General features: G+C 44.4%; 1 protein-coding gene and 1 long non-coding RNA gene across 3 annotated transcripts in view; one reads left to right on the forward strand and one right to left on the reverse strand.

Annotated features, from left to right (window-relative positions):
- LOC120313835 (transient receptor potential cation channel subfamily V member 6-like) overlaps positions 1-19,736 on the reverse strand; it is a 112,112-nt gene that overhangs the window by 83,023 nt on the left and 9,353 nt on the right. The window lies entirely within an intron of this gene.
- The window catches only part of LOC120313836, a 34,694-nt gene that overhangs the window by 9,024 nt on the left and 5,934 nt on the right, over positions 1-19,736 (forward strand). The gene's annotated exons all lie outside the window — the stretch shown is intronic.

Genomic DNA, 19,736 nt, shown 5'->3' on the forward strand with positions numbered 1-19,736 from the left:
AAACTCTTTAGATACAACTGGATGTCTGTGCATGAACAACAGCAAGTTGAATGCACACGTCTCTGTAAGGCTAAGTTGTGCTGATGCTAGGACTTACTCATTCTATGCCAAGGAATTTGGCCAAATGGAGGGCGCGGTTTCCTGAACCTTCTCTACTTTAATTAGCAAGTTATTTATGTAAGTGCTATTCCTGTTACTCATCCGGCTATGAATCTCTTCAAAACTATCAATACAATACATGTCATTATGACAAAGAAAGTACAAGTTTCTCTTATTATGATAGCCTTTTGTTGTTGTTGTTGTTGTTGTTGGCAAATTTAATGAAAGGTGATTTTAGACAACAGTACATGTAGTTCTCGACTTACGACCATTTGCTTAATGATCATTCAAAATTATGATGGATCCCTCAAAAGCTACTTACAACTTTATTTCAAAGCTATGACAGCCACCTCCACACACAAACACACTGCCGTAACACAATCACATTTTGGGCACTTAGTAACCACCTCACCTTTATGGTCATTTGCAGTGTCCTGCAGACATGAAACCACAATTTTCAATGTTTTTTTGACGGTTTCTGGCACTTAGTTCCAGGTTCCAGCAAAAACTGCCCATCGGGTAAAATGGATTTCATTAATGACTGTGGTATTCGCTTAATAACTGCTGCAAAAAATGTCATGAAATTGGGTCTGGTCACATGATGAACCACTTAAACAATGCAACAACTTACAACCATAATTCCAGCCTCAATTACGGTCTCATGTCAAGAACTACCTAAAAACTAACAGAACAAAAGAACAAACCAGGACTGAACAGGCGACCAACTTAAAGTATGCAGAATCTCAAATCACAGCAGCCTTCAAAGTGTGCAGCTCGTTTCCTTTCTTTTGGGAGCTCTTATTATTACTAACAAACAAAAGAGTGATCCAGAATGTAAGACGTTGCTTTCATTGTATTACACCAGTTTCAGTTATTCAGCCGTCTATTGAATAACAGTCTAGCATCTTGTTCCATTGCAACATCCAGTTTATTTACATGATTCTAATCCTTCCTCCATTTCTTCCTTAACACGTTTCTGATGGGGTTTGTGTATGTGCATGTGTGTGTTTGCACACGTGCACGTGTCTTTGATTTTAGTTTCCGTGGACTACTGAGTTATGTTTCTGCCAATTTCTGCAATATCATAGCTCTTCCCCAGTGCTATTGGTTTTAAAGCTGAAGGACTTGTTTTTCAACATTTCCCCTGGCTTCTCTTTTAATCCCAGGCAGGGAAGATTTGCAGACATGAAAGACATTGTCTCCCATTGACAGCATTGTTTAAACAGAGTACGTGTGGGAAGACATGGCAGCTCACCATTGAGGCTCTACCCTCACCTCCAAAAGCACCGCAATTAAACAGCGAAATTAGCCCTGTATTAAACTATACAACCCACTCCTCATAGCCCTTTTTTATATGGCTAGATTAATTACTTATTTAGGCACTTCAAACCATTCCCTTATAAAGTTCTCAGATACATCAAAGATAACATCCCTTTCATTCTGAACTTGACTCCTGGTGCCTTCACGGACACATGCTGGAGGGAGGGAGGCTGATAGCAGCACAGAAACAGTTTCCCACTGAGTTTTTCCAAGATTTTTTTTTTTTTTTTTTTTTGCTTTTCAATCTAGCTTCCAGTCCTGATATCCCCTAGAGTTCTCCCACACAATTATTAATCAGGCCTGACTTAGCTTTTATGAGATCCATCAGGGTCAGCTACATGCTGCCACCTACTGGTATATATTGTTAATAAAGGACACTTCAGTACTTTAGCTCTAAGCATAACCAATAATTGTTTTCTGATAAATATCTAAAGTAATTAAGTATTCCAATAAATAATAAGAATCACCTGAGGCCAGTGTCATGATTCTTATTCCAATAAATAATAAGAATCATGACATTACTTAGCACTTAATTTCCCGTTTGCTTTCCTGCTCCCCTACATTCTCACAGTGTATTTTGAATGTACACTTCTCTTCCTATTAGACTATGCCCTGTGATCTAGATACTGCAAGAGTGCCTTGAAATCACTTTAATCAAAAAACAAACCAGCATCCTAAAGCACATGATATCTTTTCCTCAGGAGAACTGGAAGTAAATGACAGTATAACATCTTTAAGGATCCAGATGAGCTGGAGCCCAAATAAAACACTTGAGTGTTTAAAATCCTTTGCATATATGGCAATGATTTAGTACTGCATCAGGTCTCAGCCTGGTATCCTCAGATAGCCTGGAATTACAGAATGGCTACAATTCCCATATATATCCAAATTATTTCATTAACCTGTGTGAGGAACACAGTACATTCAGAGCAAGTATATGAGCCAAGATAAACTTCTGGATTCAACAACCCTCACCTCAGCTTTGAATGTACTAGATAGACCTCAGGGCAAACAGGAGCCATAAATTTCAGTTTTCTTTACACTGTTTCCACTTCAGAAACAACCCATATAGCAGGGATGTCCAATCTTCTCAATTTTAAGACTTCTGGGACTTCTGTGCAATGATTTGATAATTTAAAACTGCTGTAGAAATGCCAGATCTTACCAGAGGGGGGAAAAGCCTTTCTTTATATATCTGAAACATCAACAGTTTAGTAAGTAATCACACAAAATACAACTCAGCACCTCCTTTTTTTCCATTCTTATTTTGCTTATTACCTTCTTTGCTTATTATCTTGCTCCCTTCTTCACTAGGTAAAGAGAAGGGAATAGTTGACTTCTCATAGGAAGAGTGAATTTAATCCAGTGGCTGATCCCTGTCTTTATACTCAAAGAAAAATGGAGCAAGGTTAACAGAAAAATAGAATAACAGATTTGAAAGGGACCTTGAAGGTCTTCCAGTCCAATCCACTGCTCAAGCAGGAGACCCTATACAGGGGTAGGCAACCTTGGCTTTTTTATGACTCGTGGACTTCAACTCCCAGAATTCCTGAGCCAGCATTGCTCAGCTTGGAAACCTCTCCCTTTCCCCTCAGCATGGCTGGCTCAGGAATTTGAGGAGTTGAAGTCCACGAGTCATAAAAGAGCCAAAGTTGCCTACCCCTGCCCTATACCGTTTCAGGCAAATGGCTGTCCAGTCTCTTTTTAAAAGCCTCCAGTAATGGAGCACCCACAACTTCTGAAAGCAAGCCCTTTCACTGGTTGATTGTTCTCACTGGCAAGAAATTTCTCCTTAGTTCTAGGTTGTTTCTCTCCTTGATTAGTTTCCATTGTTTCTTGTTTTGCCTTCTGGTGTTTTAGAAAATAGTTTGGTCTTCTCTTCTTTGTGGCAGCCCCTTAAATATTGGAGCACTGCTAACACTCTAATCCTTCTTTTCATTAGACTAGACAAATCTAATTCCTGTAACAGTTCTTTATACATACATTTTAGCTTCCAGCCCTCCAATCATCTTTGTTGGTTATATCTCTGTTTGGATAAAAACGGATATCCAAATTGCTGGGTGGTTCCTTTACATGAACGAATGGTAGCCATTGGGTCCTAGAAGGGTTGAATATCACTGAAAGGAGTAAATTGACAACTTCTTCTGAACTTCAACTTTTTTTCCTGCAATGCAAGTTGGGGCAGCTGGCTGGTTTAGGTGAGGAATTATTTTTATTTATTTATTTGAAAACCCTCTCATGTTAATTCCCCACTTAAATTCCATTTAATGGAATTTAAGTGGGGAATTAAGATGAGGGGGTGTTCAAAAAAAATCCATGCCCCCTGTAGAGCAGGGCTTTTCAACCTTTTCACCCATTGTACCACTTTTAGAATATGGCAACATCCGAGTACCACCAGTCACCTAGCAAGATGTCAAAAACTTGACCAAAAAAAAAAGGAAAAAAGTGATAAAGTACAGGTAGTCCTTGACTTACAATAGTTTGCTTAATGACTGTTCAAAGTTACAATAGCACTGAAAAAAGTCCCCCCCCCAAGGCACAGCCGAGCAAGACACCTGCCTGCAGCGCTCTTCCTCCTGTCCGAGGTTTTCATTGTTGTGAGGCATTTCTGTTGAGGATTGGCAGCAGGGATGGGATGGGAGGGTGTTTGGTTTTTATTCCCCCCCATGACCCCAGGACACTGTAACTGTTATAAATATGAATCAGTTGCCAAGCATTTGAGTGTAAATCATAAGACCCTGGAGATGCTGCAACATTCCAGCTGATCAGCGCTTCTTCTGGGCTCAGCAGAAGCACCAGGATCAGTGCTGCTTTCCAGCTGATTGATGCTTCTTCAGGGCTTAGCAGAAGCACCAGGATCAGCGTCGAGCTCCAGGTGGAGCCTGACGCTAATCCTGGCACTTTCGCTGAGCCCTGACAGTCCCGAAGAAGCGCCGATCATCTGGAAAGCGATACTGATCCTGGCGCTTCCGCTGAGCCCTGAGAGCCCTGCAGCTCCAGCCATCTCTCGCTCAGGCTTGTGCGGTGCTGCCACCGGTTCAGCTCATTCCCCTCCCCTGCTCTCCACTTTTCTAGGATGATCGCGTACCACCTGCCAGGTGCCAATGTACCACAGGTGGTACCCGTACCACTGGTTGAAAAGCCCTGCTGTAGAAGATAAATAATGAATTAAGATGGAAATCCATCTTAATTCATTATTTATCATCTATAGAGGGCATGGATTTTCTTTATGCGGATCAGCTCCTCATATATTGCCCAGTATAACTACTAGATGTCTGGTAGTTGTCATATATAAACCACGCTGATGGTTACACAGCTAAAGATGATTAATTTGGTCATGTTCAGGCATTCAGACAATGAGTTTTGATCTGAAGCTACTCTTGTCTTTTTCCTCTCTGGTTTGATTTGTAACAGTTCAACCTCCAAATAAATAATTTCTTCTCTGGGATGTTCTGCCACTTCTTCTTTAGTCATTTTTCTGATTTGATAGTAATTGCATGAGAAGTTATAAAGGAAAAAAAAGTAAAAATAAGTTCACTGTCATAAATATGAGAATGGGGCAATGTTTCCATAAATATACAACTTTTCCTATCCTACTTTATCTGTTCCAATTATAAAAGTTGCCTAAACAATATTAATGGCAGTTTGAAAAGAAAGGAATACCCATCAAAGTATAGCTGTCTCTCAAAAAATACCATATTATAAATATTCCTATATTCTGACTTTCTTCTACTGTATAGGTTTAATTCAGCAGCAACTGAATTGATACCAGCTTAATATCAATTTCCTTTGCAATCCTTAATAACATTTTGCATAGGAATGAATGTTTTTCCAGATTTCATTCCTTGGATATTTAGAAGTTAGTATACCAATGGAATGGGCATTTGAACTTGGTGTATGGAATACACATAGCATCTGCCTCAAGATGTGGCACTAATTTATATCAGGTCTGTTTTGGCTGCTTATAGCAAAAGGAAAAGACAACTTGAAGTTCAGAAGCTGTCAAGATTTCAGATCATAGTTTGTCTCCATATTACTCCACTAAACTTTTAAAGAAGATACATAGGTGCTCAATGTAAAGATAGTAAGGTTCTGCAATGGTGCATGAAGATTCCATTGATATTAGCATTTGGTGGGCTCCAGATTTGTCAAAGCCCATTAAAGACAGTAATTGACTGTTCACAGCACCCATTACAAGCTGTAGTAATATCACAAGTTTCAATAGCGTCACACGGCTGACGTGAATTATGTCATTTGTGCCATTCATACTAAGCAACTGATGTAAATTCACATTATTTGCACAACAACCTGTCAATTGCACTTCTCTTAGAGATGCTCATCCAACTGATAGCTACTAATACTATACCAGCCCCTGCAAGGTAGAACACGCTAAGAACGCTCTGTCATTTAAATCATAATTACATATATTGTAGCATCTTTAACAGAATCTTTCAAGTCCAAATGTATTTTCCCCTCCCACTATTTATATTTGTGTGGAGTGAAAGGGGAGGATCTTATCTGAGACGTTTATTCATGTTCCTTTCTTGGTCAAACCTCAAGCCCCTTTTATCTGATCACGGCCTTGGTAGTGGGTCACTCTTCTGTCCTTCAAGGCCATTCCCTTCTCCCTCTATGTCAGTGGTTCTCAATCTTTTTATACTGGCAACCCCGGTCATAAAGAGGCGGCGCGCATGTGCGGCACCGCCCCCCTGCGCAGCATGCATGCGCGGTGGCACCCCCTGCATGGCAGGCATGCGCGGCGGCGCCCCCTGCATGGCAGGCATGCACGGCGGCGCCCCCTGCATGGCACGCATGCGTGGCGGCGCCCCCTGTGTGGCACGCATGCATGGCCCCCCCTGCGTGGCACACATGCATGGCGCCGCCCCCTGAGTGGCACACATGCACGGCACCGGCCCATGCGTGGCACGCATGCGCGGTGCCGCCCCCTGCGCCGGCTGAGGAAAAAAATGGCGGATCACGTTGTTTGGCGACCCCCCATGAAATGGTCGTTCAACCCCAAATGGGGTCGCGACCCACAGGTTGAGAACTGCTGCTCTATGTACTGTGCTTTGTCAGAGCAAGTCAGAGCAAGTCATGGGGGATTCAGGTAGCCACCCGTTTTGAAAAAAATCTCTATTAAGTTATACGTGACATTTAGTAAAGCTGTATTAAACTTAATATGATAATGAGTATCTTTCCATTTTCTTATCTTTCCCAGAACCTTCTACCCCAGCAAAAAACTAAAGCAACATTTTGCTTCTATAGTTTAAAAGTTTTAAAAAATGTTACACCAATATGTTCTTGCATAGATGGAAAATATCTAAAATGGGCAAACTTTATAAACATTCCATAAGAACATGGGCTGGCTTGCTTTTTTATTTTCCGCCTTCTTATATTTTGGAAGACGATATAAATAGTGTCATAAGATAAACAGTGCCATTTATAGGTGCTCCAGATGTTGAGATGCCTGTTGATGCATCATTATGGTTTATCTCACAACCTATGCATTGGTTCTGAAAAGCTTAGGTGATAATAAGTTTGTTAGACGTGAAGTGAGTTTTGTTTCTTTATATCTCAATAAGCACTGGCTACATTTCCAGGAGTAGACTTACAAAGACAACCAGTTTGGTCTAGTTGTTAAGTCACCAGACTAGAAACCAGGAGACTATAAATTCTAGTCCTGCCTTAGGCATGAAAGCCAGTTGGGTGACTTTGGTCCAGTCACTCTCTCTCAACCCAACTCACCTCACAGCGTTGTTGTTGCGGGGAAAATAGGGAAAGGAAGAAGTATTAGGTATGATTGCAGGCTTGAATTATCTATAAGTATAATAAAGACATGATAAAACATCTAATCTGATCTAATCTAAATATCCAATCTGTTCTATGCAAGCAGGAATATCCACATGTATGGAATGGGAGGTTTTCTTGAACACAGAAACTATTTCAAGAGACCAAACATCTCATGCAGGGACAGGAATACACTACCACCTTAACCCCACCAAGGAACCCCACCAGTGTTACACATAGTGGGATATATAAATATAACTTCTTTCCCTCCACCCCTTTATTCTAATTCTGCATTCAGTATTCAAGCTGTGTCAGGTCAGTGAGTACTTTCCCCAGGGGCAAATGTTTGATCTGTAAAATACTTTGGCTTTGGGCTGTTTGAGCACTATAATTAAACCTTAGATTTTTATCAAAGCTAAACGATGACAGGAAGAGATAAAAACACAACTCCTTCTGAACAATTCATAGTTGAACGATTGTTGTGTCAACGCTCTGTAAATGCTATTGAGAAATGACGTGGAGAGCACCACATTCCTTAGCCAGCCCTTCTGCCTTGTTTTCTTTGCAAAGGAAAAAAAAAAAGCAAGTGTAACAGCTAGTTGCTCATGAAATTTGGTTTTTAAAACATGACTGGCCTCCCTGCTTTTCAGGTTTGTAGAATTCACATTTGGGTAGTTTTACGTCTTGGGGTTCGCGGCATTGAAACGATACACACTCACATTGTAACTAAGTTCTTCTTTATTCATTCCATGTTACCACTCAGTAACCCAACAGGCTCGCAGGCCTTTTATAGTTTCCCAAACAGCCTATCATAAATCTCCTTTGTTCACGCCTTGCGCCTGCACGCAAGGCCAGCGCCAACCAGTCTGGTCCCGGGCAGTTTTTGGGTTGCCCGGGACCATTTGCAACAGGCCCAGGACACAACAGGTAGACTTTAAGTTTAAGTCCACAAGCCAAAGCTAGCAACAGCCAGCAAAGAAGGGTATAGATTTGGCAAGCATACACTGTGGTTCAATTTGGGTTTAAAATCCCAATTAAAAGCTTCAGCCTTGGTAACCTGAATGACCCGTCATGTTTACAAAGCCATTCAATGCCATACATAACTCAGGATAAAACACATAACTTTCTGCCCTAGTGCATTTGGACATCTTGATTCGATTGCTTTACATTATTTCCCCAACCAGCCCTTTATGGCAAAGCGTCAGAAGTCTTTTTTTTTTTCCTTTGGCATAGGAAAGCTCTAGGTTTGATTTTCAGCATCTTCCTGCAAAATGAGAAAACACCATTTCAAATAGACAATTGGTAACTAGGTGGACCAAGAGTTTGCCTTGCAATAAGGCTGCAGCATAATGGCCATTACCGCGGTTCAAAATGCCCCCCTATCATGAACATGCTGGAAAGTTTTAGACATAGTGCAGTCTGTCCTAACTTATCATGGGACAAACAGAAAACATTTCTTCTAAGTGGTGTTCATTAAGGAACTGTACAAGGCCAAGAAATTACAGTTGGTTTAATCCTCTCCCCAACCTTTATGCTGGAATATATATTTTTTTGGCTTGGTGCTTCCTCCCTAGTAAAATTTGTTACAAGATGCCCTGCACCTCCAATGTCCCCTTTTCTATAAATCTTCCCAGAATATCTAGGTATATACAAATTCCCATTGCTTTTACAGCCTATTGACTGAAAAGAAAGGCAAGTCCTGCTTTGCCTTCAGCAAACACTTTCAGCAATGATGCCTGGACCAAGTATTTGCCCTTGACAAGTGAGGCATGCAAGGTGGATGTTGCTCCTCCAGAATCCCTCCAGACCACTACTGGACAACTGCTCATTCTCATATCTCCTTGCCTCATGGGTGGCATAACATCCACACTGATGTATGAAAATATTTATTGGTAGGTTTTGCTGGCCCTTGAGTTTTTTACTTAATCTGTCAACTGGGACCAGAGTTTTGGGCTAATCCTTGAGGTGCTTCACTTCTATGCATTTTAAGTATTTGGAGGCTGGTCTGTCAGGCTGTACCCCTCTGGTGGTGAGTTGGATGGCACTTGATATGTTCTTGAGTATAGACTGTAGTATAGATTTTATTAAGAACATAAGAAATGTTGTGCAAGTTTGAATCAAAGTGTTTCACTCCACATTACTTGGAAGGATCTCAGCACTGGGTCGCTTGGCAAAGAAAAAACAAGCTATGTTTTCTCAGGTCTTGGGTGTACATACCTTTCCTCCTGCCAGTGGTTCTTCTAGCTTGCCATTTCTTTACAAAATTGAAGTCTGAGGTCAAGTTTTGTTACTGCTGTCCATTCCTGGCATATTTCACAATGACCTGTCTAGAGTCCCACTTTCAGCACACTGCTTTTGTTTCCTGGTTCATTTCTGGTTCATTTAGCCTAGTTGCCCCTATTCTGTTGACCTGTAGATGTCCTGGAGGGAGGGGAGTGTGTGCAAGATGGAGAAGACAATTCAGTCATTTCTGCTGCTAAGCAGTATTAAGCAAGAATGTGGCATGAATCAATCAGAATCATTTACAATTCTGGCTTAGAGTCAGGTGTAAAATACAAAACATGGGGTCAGAAAAGGACAATATTTTTTACCCTCAAGAATTGTATTCCTTCAAAAATAATGTCTTGGGTCCCTGATGCCGGGTGGGGCTACGATTAAAATTAATGGTGGAAAAGTGATTCTCTTTCCAGTACTCCTGTTTATTGCTTTATAAAAACTTGTCTTTTGCTCCCCATACAGTAGACCGGCAGTGAAGGTACAGATAGACATCTGACCATTCTCCACAAATTGAGGAGACCATGAATGTAGCCCAGTGGTGGGATTCAAATATGTGAACAATCAGTTCTCTGTGTGGATGCTGCTTCCAGAAGTCCCTTCGGGGTCTGGGCAACAAAAAATTAGCTACCAGTTCTGCCGAAGTGGTGTGAACCGGCTGAATCCCACCACTGATATAGCCTCATCTATAAATCAAAGAATACATGGAAGCATTCTGTAAGGCTCACAACCATTCCAGGTTATTCTTATTACTGTTAGGTGGAAAGTTATATTATGGTTGCTTGAAAACCTCTCGGAGGATCTATAAAGCTCACAAGCATTCCTTGTGAGCTTTACAGATCCACTGCGGGGTTTTCAAGCAACCATAGCATAACTTTCCATCTAACAGTACTAAGGATAACTCAACAAAATTTTGCAGAAGTAGAGTTTTCCTATCAGGATTCAGTTATCTCCTTTTCCTGGATGTGCCATTATGTTCTACTCTGCCTTTAGAGTTACACTCCTCTTGATAGCCAGCTCACTCCCTGCCAATTACAAATGATAGTTCTCACTTGTTTGCTTACAGGAAGAGATGCTTTTAAATAATATGTTTGCAAACTTCACATCTCTCTAAGCCTCCTAGTGCCTGCCTCTTGTCTCGTTTATAGGCTCCCTTGGAGAATAATCACTGTTGCGTCCTTGGCGGGAAAACAGACACGAGAAGCAGCTGGAGTTCTCAGTTTCTTTTATTCAGCGTTCAGCTTACAGGAAGATGGCTTCAGCCTCGCCCAAACGCCTCGCAGCCTCTTATATAGGCAACTCCCGGGTAAATGGGTTACTTTTCCCGCGCCAGCACCCGCGCATGCGCACGGCGCTGGCGACAGCCTGTCTGGTCCCGGGCAGCTTTGCACCTGCCCGGGACTGCCTGCAAACGCCCGAGCCGTTTGCAAAGGCTCGGGACATAACACCCCTTTCCCCCGGGCTAAAACTACTACCAACATACAACATTTATTTTATATGACATTTTGCTCCCCAGTGCTCCCACTGTTTACTGGCCTTTGCCTTGCCAGCAATGTTATGTAGTCTTCTAGGTACTTAGGAGATTTCTTTGCTCTCTGTGACCTTCTTAGCTGTGGGTTACTGGCATAAGTCCCCTGACTGGAGGGAGGCGTGAGCCTGTTCTCTCTATTGTGCCCTGGTGTCTTCCAAGGACTGTGCCCCGATGCCTGGCCTGCTTGCTTGCCCACCGGGCTCGTCAGGCCAGGGCTTCTGTTACTTTGTGACCTGGTTGACCTACCTAGCTGTAGACCCTCAGGCCCCTTGAAGTGATAGCCGCTGCTGGGCGTCTCTGTAGAACCTCCTAGGTCAGTCCAAGACCTGTCAGGAGGCTGTCCATTCCCTGAACCCCATTCTGTGCTCGGGCTCGTGTGGGTTTCTGTACTTTCCCAAAACTCAGGTGTTCCCTGATTTGTGCTAGGGTTGTTGTAGTCGGGACTTGGTTCCTCGACTAGCTCTGTGTATGTTTGACCCCCTGTAGGATTTGGGGTAAGGTCAGGCCAACTTTGGGGATTGTGTGCCAGCTCTCTTGCGGGGAATGATTTGTTGGGATGCCCCCGGGTATCCTCCGTGACTGGAGTGCTGTGTGACGTGTGTGGAACGTGAGTATGCCCCCGGGGTGACTCCCTGGCTGGAGTAGGCGTGAGTGCCTGTTGTGTGGGTAAGCTCCATGACTTCCTTTTCGGAGCAATTGCGGAATCTGGGGACGGGCCATTTGTGGCTCCCTCAGTGGAGATGGGCAGTAACTCTTGCCCTTCCCTTTGCTCCAAAGGGTCCCCCTCCCCCCCTGGAAAAGACCCAGGAGTCTCAGCAGAAAAGTCTCGCCTAGAGCGAAGTTGGTCGATGTGCCGACGTAGGACACGACCGTTGTCCAGGGCAACCTCGTAGGAGAGAGGACCTGTGATCCTGGACACAGAAGCGGGGACCCATGTATGACCAGGCCCGTAATTGCGAGCCCAAACCGGGGCACCCACAAGTAGTTGTCTAGGTGCCCTAGGATGTGAGGTAGATGAAGGCAGTCTGTCCGGATGCAACCGGTCAAGTCTAGTAGTAAGTTGGCGCCCCCAACGAAGTTCAGCTGGACTTCTCCCTGTAGAAGTGGACGGTGTGGTGCGATAAGAAAGGAGAAAGTCAGCCAACCTGTGATGCCAGTCCCCGTAGGTGAGTCTCTTCAAGGCGTCCTTTGCGATGCGCACCATGCGTTCCGCCATACCGTTGGTGGACGGGTGAAAAGGCGCAGACGTGGCATGACGAATCAGGTTTGCCTGTAAGAAAGCTTGGAATTCGGAGGAGGTGAATTGAGGGCCGTTGTCGGACACAATGACATCTGGCAGCCCGTGTGCAGCAAAAATCCCCCTCAGTACCTGAATAGTCTTTGCAGTGGTGGTGGATGAGACAGGCACAACCTCAAGCCATTTTGAATGGCTGTCAACAAGGACCAAGAAGAACTGGCCCTGAAAGGGCCCAGCGTAGTCAATGTGCACCCTAGACCATGGGGACTGTGTTTCCTCCCATCTATGCACAGGAGCTTGGGGCATCTCTGGGCGAGATCGTTGGCAGAGGTGGCATGCGTGCACCTTAGCCTCAATATCTTTATCTAAAGCAGGCCACCACAAGTGGCTTCGTGCAAGAGCCTTCATACGGACAATGCCAGGATGACCCTCGTGGAGGGATTCTAAGACCCTAGTCCTCATTGAGGTGGGAATGACAACTCTGTTTCCCCAAAGCAGACAACCCTGAGAAAGGGACAGTTCGTTTCTTTTGGACCAGAAACTCTGAAACTCAGGACTAGGGCAGTGCTCAGGCCACCCGGACAGGACCCAGGAGCGGACACGTGAAAGTGTGTGATCTGTACCCGTTTCAGCGGTAACATCCCTGGCACTAAGAGGGAGCTCGGGCAAGGCTTGGATTGATAGAATGTTGACAGCTGGCGCGGGGTCAGCTTCTACTACTGGCAGAGGCAACCTACTGAGGCCATCAGCATGGCCCATTTCTTTCCCAGGCTTGTGGAGTAATGAAAAATCATATGCAGACAAAAAAATAGACCACCTAAGCATTCTAGGGGAAATGATGTGGGGAGTCTGCTTACGTGTGGTAAACAGTCCCAGCAGAGGCTTATGGTCAGTGAAGACCGTGAAATGCCTGCCATATAGAAAATCGTGGAATTTTTTAATTCCAGCAACAACAGCCAGAGCCTCCCTGTCTATCTGAGCGTAGTTGCGCTCGGCAGAAGACAGTGTTCTGGAGTAGTATGCAATAGGAACCTGAGTTCCATCAGACCTGAGGTGACTCAGGACAGCTCCAACCCCGTAGGGGGATGCATCACAAGCGATGCACACAGGAAGAGACTCGTTGAAATGTGCAAGAACACTGTTAGAAGTGAGCAAGGCCTTGACTTCTTTAAAGCAAGCCTCATGTGCTTGTGACCACAGCCACACAGCTTGTTTGTCTAGTAGCCTGTGAAGAGGCTCAGCTACACTAGCTTTATGTGGAAGAAAAGAATTGTAGAAATTCAGGAGGCCTAGGAAGGCCTGAAGTTCGGCCTTAGACTTTGGCCTGGGTGCTTGTAAAATAGCAGTTAGTTTGGATTCAGCAGGATGAATCCCAGCAGCATCAATTTTGAATCCCAGAAATTCAGTAGAAGGCACCCCGATCTTGCATTTGTCTTTTCTGAGCTTGAGGCCTGATTCCCTGAATCTTAACAGGACAGCCCTAAGTCTTTCAGCTAGAATGTGTGTGGAGTCTCCTGCAATCAAGACATCGTCAAAGTAGGGGCAGACCCCTGGTATACCTCGTAGTGTGTTTTCCATTACGCTTTGGAAAATCCCAGGAGCGACATTTACTCCAAACTGTAGCCTTTTTACTTTAAAGGCTCCCCTGTGGGTCACAATGGTCTGAGCTATGGCAGCATCATCATCAACAGGCAGCTGTTGATATGCTTGAGCTAGGTCAAGCTTTGCAAAAACACGCCCCCCCTTGAGAGAGGCCAGGATGTGACTGACCACAGGAACAGGATAGGCATGTTGCTGCAATGCCTTATTGAGTGTGCATTTGTAATCAGCACAAATGCGAATGTCCCCATTTGCCTTTAGAGGCGTGACAATGGGGGTCTCCCACGGGCTGGAATCAACAGGTTCTAGGATTCCCTGTTGGATTAGTTTGTCTAGTTCAGTGTCAATCTTACTTTTTAAAGCAAAAGGGACCCTTCTTGCTTTAATCCTAATGGGAGTGACAGTGGGGTCTAGCTTTAAGGACACAGGTGGTCCTTTGAATGTGCCCAGCTGGGGGCTGAAAACATCTGCAAATTCTTTGCAGACTTCCTGTAGGTCGAGTGTTTGTAAGCTGTTGAGTCCTGTGACGTGTATCCCCAGGGCCTCAAACCAATCGAGTCCTATGAGACTCGTTCGTTCACCCCCTACTACTAATAAGTCTAGTGGACCTTCAAAACTCTTGTATTGCACGTTAAGGGTGGCCTCCCCCTTAACACACACTCTTGAGTTCTGAAAATCTGTTAATACAATATCAGAAGGCCTTAACTTGGCCTTAGACCCACTTCTGGAACAAATCTTCCTAAATGTATGCAATGAAATGATGGACAGGGCAGACCCTGTGTCTAGTTCCATAGATAATGGAACCCCTTGTAGCTTCACGTTGAGTGACAGCTTTTTCTTCATGGGCTTGTGTGTGCCTGTTCTACAGATGCTTCTTCGCGAAGCGCAAAAACCTACCCTATTCTGGCTGGGGAATCTGGTACCTTTCAGGCGTTCTTCTTGGGGTTGTGCCTTTCGTCGGCTCAGACACACAGCTGCAATATGCCCTTGTTTGCCGCATGCCCGACAGGTAGCGGAGCGGAACTTGCAGTCGGTTCTCCTGTGGCGACCTCCACAGCCGATGCACTTGAGCAGAGCCGAAGAGCTTCCCTTCTGGTTCTCTTCCTTCGCGGGGTGTAGACGGTCGACTTCCTCGTCCGGATCCTCCTCGGAGTTTCGTCGGACGTCTTCCTGGTGCACGGACGCACCCTCTGCACTGTTTCTGATCGGCCGCATGTTTTTGATGGCGCCGCCTGCTGCTTCTTCTGCGGTGACTTCCCTTAAGGCGTCTTGGAAGGATAATTCTTCCTTGGCAAAAAGTCTCTGTTGTAGCTCTCGATGCCTTAGCCCGCACACGAATCGGTCCCTCAGTCGTTCCTCGAGGTCCTTGAACTCGCAGGGCTTGGCGGCCTTCCGTAGCGCGGCGATGTATTCCTTGGCTGTTTCACCGGACCGTTGATCCCTCTGCTCGAAGGTGTGGCGCCATGAGATAACGGACACCTTGGGGTGGAAGTGCTCTTTCAGCAGCTTCTTCAGGTCTGCGTAGCTTACAGACTCTACTGGAACAGGTGCTACAAGATTTTCTGCGATTTCGAAGGCGTCTTGGCCGCAAACGCAAAGCAGGGTGGCGGCCTTCAAGCTATCTTCCCTCACTTGGTTTGCCTTGAAGTAGTTCTCCATTCTGGATACGTAGGACTCCCACCGCTCTGGATGTGAGACGTCGAATTCCGAAAGCCTTCCGATTTTCGCCATCTTCGGATCTTCAGGAGACGGGTCTATCAGCCAGCCTACCACCGAATGCGCACCGGATTGGCGGGTAGCTGCCGAGTCGACGCCGTTCCTCTTCCGCCGCTCAGGACTCCTTGGGTAAGCTTACACTTCTTCCTTTCCAGTAGTAGCAGGTATCCCACCTTCGTCGCCAGTGTTCGTCCTTGGCGGGAAAACAGACATCGAGAAGCAGCTGGAGTTCTCAGTTTTCTTTTATTCAGCGTTCAGCTTACAGGAAGATGGCTTCAGCCTCGCCCAAACGCCTCGCAGCCTCTTATATAGGCAACTCCCGGGTAAATGGGTTACTTTTCCCGCGCCAGCACCCGCGCATGCGCACGGCGCTGGCGACAGCCTGTCTGGTCCCGGGCAGCTTTGCACCTGCCCGGGACTGCCTGCAAACGCCCGAGCCGTTTGCAAAGGCTCGGGACATCACCATTAAGGACCAGATGGCCAATGGTGTTCCAGTTTGGCAGGAAAGTAAATAATAGCCTGTAATAATTAATTTACCTATCACCACAAAGTATCATCTGAAGGAAAGTAAGAGGAGAGGAAAACATTGGTTTGGCTGAGATATCTGAACAAATGATGTGGGTCTGTCACGTAGTAATATTCCACGTTGCATAATATCATCTCAGCAGAAAGAAGCCAGAGCCTGCCATACTGGAGAAAACAGGCTTGATTCACTTCCTGAGGCAGATTACACAATCTGACAAAGCCTATATTAAAACACATAACACCAGGTTTCACACAACGGCTCCTTTTGGGGAAAGGGAAAGTTCATAACTGACTGCAAGGTTTCAATCAATCAGAATAGAGCTGGAAGGGACCTTGGAGGTCTTCTAGTCCAACCCCCTCCTTAAGCAGGAGACTCTATACCATTTCAAATAAGTGGCTGTACTTTTAAGTTGTTTCTTAAAAACCTCCAATGATGAAGCGCCCACAACTTCTGAAGGCAAGCTGTTCCACTATTTAATTGTTCTCACTGTTAGGAAGTTTCTCCTTAATCCTCAAGGTTGCTTCTCTCTTGATTTAGTTTCCATCCATTGCTTCTCGTCTTGCCTTCATGTGCTTTGGTAAATAGTTTGCTCCCTTCATCTTTGTGACAGCCCCTCAAATATTGGAATACTGTCAGCTGTAAGCATCACATCCTAGATTTAGACTTACCTAGGAATAACTTAAATATTAGCTAGATCCAGTTTTCCATCAGGGACGTGGCCACAGCTTCTCCTGGCTGCTGTGACTCACCCTTTCAAAAGGCTTCAAAAGTGGAGTACATAAAATTTGCCCCATTTGTACTGTCGGTATATGTAAGAAAGGAACACCTGTTAGGAAAATGGGACATCTCTCAAAACATGTGACTCAAAAATCTTATTCCCAAGTGCTCTTGAGTATAAGAGTGCTGGAAGAGTGAAGGAACATGCACATTACCATATGCACAAAAAGGAAAAATCTACTCACACCCAACCAAAATCTTGCACTACACATTAAACCCACCATAAAAGTGACCACTACTGAGGTACCTCTAAAGATTCACAAATACTTAAAAGCTACCCTCCAAGGAACAATGAGTTCCTTAGTTCCCAAAAGGGAAGCTTCAGCAAAAATAATAAACTAATCTGATGGCACCTCAAACAAAATGAAATGTTTGACTTTTATCTATTTGGCTGCTGTTAATGGGGTAAAGGGAATAGTAAAAGGAGAGGTCCAAGGGAAGTGAAACATAAAACTATAGGAAGTGAAATTAAGGAAAGAGGTAATTAACCAGGCAGTTGTTGCGTGTGATATATGCCCATTCTTGTACTGGTGAGCTTGTATTTCATATTTAAAATACCTCACATCAGAGGCTAATTTAGTTTAGTTTAGTTTAGTTCATAATGTGTTCTGAATTGAGATACCTTTTGCAATAACCCAGAAGCTGCAACTGGTACAAAGTGCAATGACAATATGCTTGATGAGATAGACTACAGGCAAGAATAAAATGATATAAGTCATTGCTTTGATAGCAGAGAACTTCCAGATCCAATTCGAGGGATTTTCTATCACCAAACTTTTATGATCTAGGATTGGGTTACATCAGTCAATTCCTTGCTAGCGTTGAATCTGTCCATCCAGCCTGTTCAATGAGAGAGGACTTGTTGCTGGTTCCCTATCCCTTTAAAATGTACAGGATGTGGTCCTTTTCTAATTTTTTTGTAATATATTTGATTTTTTAAAAAATATAAATCACTTAATAATTGGTGAACAGTGTGTTGTCTGGATTACATTTGTAAAAAATCACTAACAATTGATTTCTATAATCCATAATCCACACAATAGTTTTAGTTGATTTCCTCTTTTTCCAAAATATCCTCTTTTGCAAACATTGAGTTAATACAATTCTTATTGTTTTGCTAGATAACAGATGTGTGTGTGTGTGTGTGTGTGTGTGTGTGTGTGTGTGTGTGTGTGTAGGTCTTTGGTTATTTGGGTTTTCTCCCGTGTAAAATTGGAAGTGTCTTGGTGATGTTTCGACGAAATCTCATTTGTCATCTTCAGGCTGGTGTTTTCGGCTTCGTGCTTCTAGGAGCAATGTGTGATAGTAGCTGTTTCTTCCTTTTAACTGCCAGTGGGGGTATGAACTGATTGGATGAGAGCTTGGCTGTGTTCTGATTGAATGGAGGTGTGTTCTGATTGGTTAGGAGCTTGGCTGTGCTCTGATTGGATGGGGGGGTTGGCTGTGCTTTGATTGGTTGGGGGAGTGTTCTCTTTGGGTGGGGGCTTTGTTGTGCTCAGGTTAGTCTGAGTTGCATGGGGATGTGAGATGGTGAGCTGTATTGCTATTGTTTGGCTTCGCGTTCGTGGTCGTGCCTCATCTTCATGGTGGGTGTCGGTTTGCTTCATGTATGGATTGGAGGGGTTTAAAATGGCTAATGATGCAGCTGTGGTCTGGCTTCTGGTTTGTGGTCATGCCTCATCATCGATGTGGGTTTGGGTTTGCTTTTTGCGTGGACGTGTGGTGGTGACATCCTGTGTGGCTTTTGTGAGTGTGAGTCTGGTGTCATTCTTTGTGTTAGGGACTCGTTTGTCAATAAGGGCGGGTTTCCAAATGGCTGGTAGGTGGGAGGTATCATCTCGTTTGTTCATGCTGTGTGGGCGTGTTTCTATCTCAATGGCTTCTCTGATTATTCTGTTATTAAAGTGTTCAGTTTTGGCGATAGTTCTGGTCTTTTTAAAGTCAATTTCATGTCCTGTGATTTTAAGGTGTTGGACCAGGGAAGAAGTTGGTTCCTCTTTTTTTACTGAGTTCTTATGTTCTTCAATGCGTGCATTTATTATTTATTTATTTTTTATTTTATGAGACTTATATACCGCTTTAAGTGCAAGCACTCTCTAAGCGGTGTACACCAGTAAGCAATGTATATATATATTTACATTGCCCCCAACAATCTGGGTCCTCATTTTACCTACCTCGGAAGGATGGAAGGCTGAGTCAACCTTGAGCCGGTGAGATTTGAACCACTGACCTGTTGAACACAGTCAGCTAAAGTGGCCTGCAATACTGCACTCTAACTGCTGCGCCACCTCATCAACTTAACTTGATTATTGATCGACAAGGGAGGATGAACATGGAAGACTCCGTGACAGAGGGAAATGATATAGATGTTGCAGCATACCATACCCATATGGTAATTATACATGCAAACGAGAGTGGAGATGGGAGCGCACGGCAGAGGAAGGGTGTTAGATTACAGCTGGTAGAGCCCCGCCCCCACGTTGGAATACACAATGACATCGGGCTGGGTCCCCCTGCTGCGACGAGAACCATTGCCATCAGGAGAGAGAGGAACATGAGCTTGCAAATAACCCCGGAAGTCAACAATGGAGAAGTAAACAGAACAGCTCGAGAGAGCGATGAGAGAGAGAGCATTGCGCCATTTACTCTCCCTGCTTATCAGCTGATCAACCGGGGCCGGCAGCGCGATCTAGGAGCCGCGCGCGGACAGCTACCGAATCCATTTAAACCACCTTGTCAAAACGATCTCTCAGCCCTGACGATGTTGGGGAGTTTTTCCCAACGAAAGCTTGGCACCTTTTTAATATAGTGAAATACTTTCAATAAAGTATTTTTACTTTTAACTCTCCCGGTGATCGCGCATCATTTAT

This window comes from Crotalus tigris, unplaced genomic scaffold (assembly GCF_016545835.1).
Source record: "Crotalus tigris isolate CLP2741 ecotype Arizona unplaced genomic scaffold, ASM1654583v1 scf7180000018790.500841, whole genome shotgun sequence".
Classification (NCBI taxonomy): Eukaryota; Metazoa; Chordata; class Lepidosauria; order Squamata; family Viperidae; genus Crotalus; species Crotalus tigris.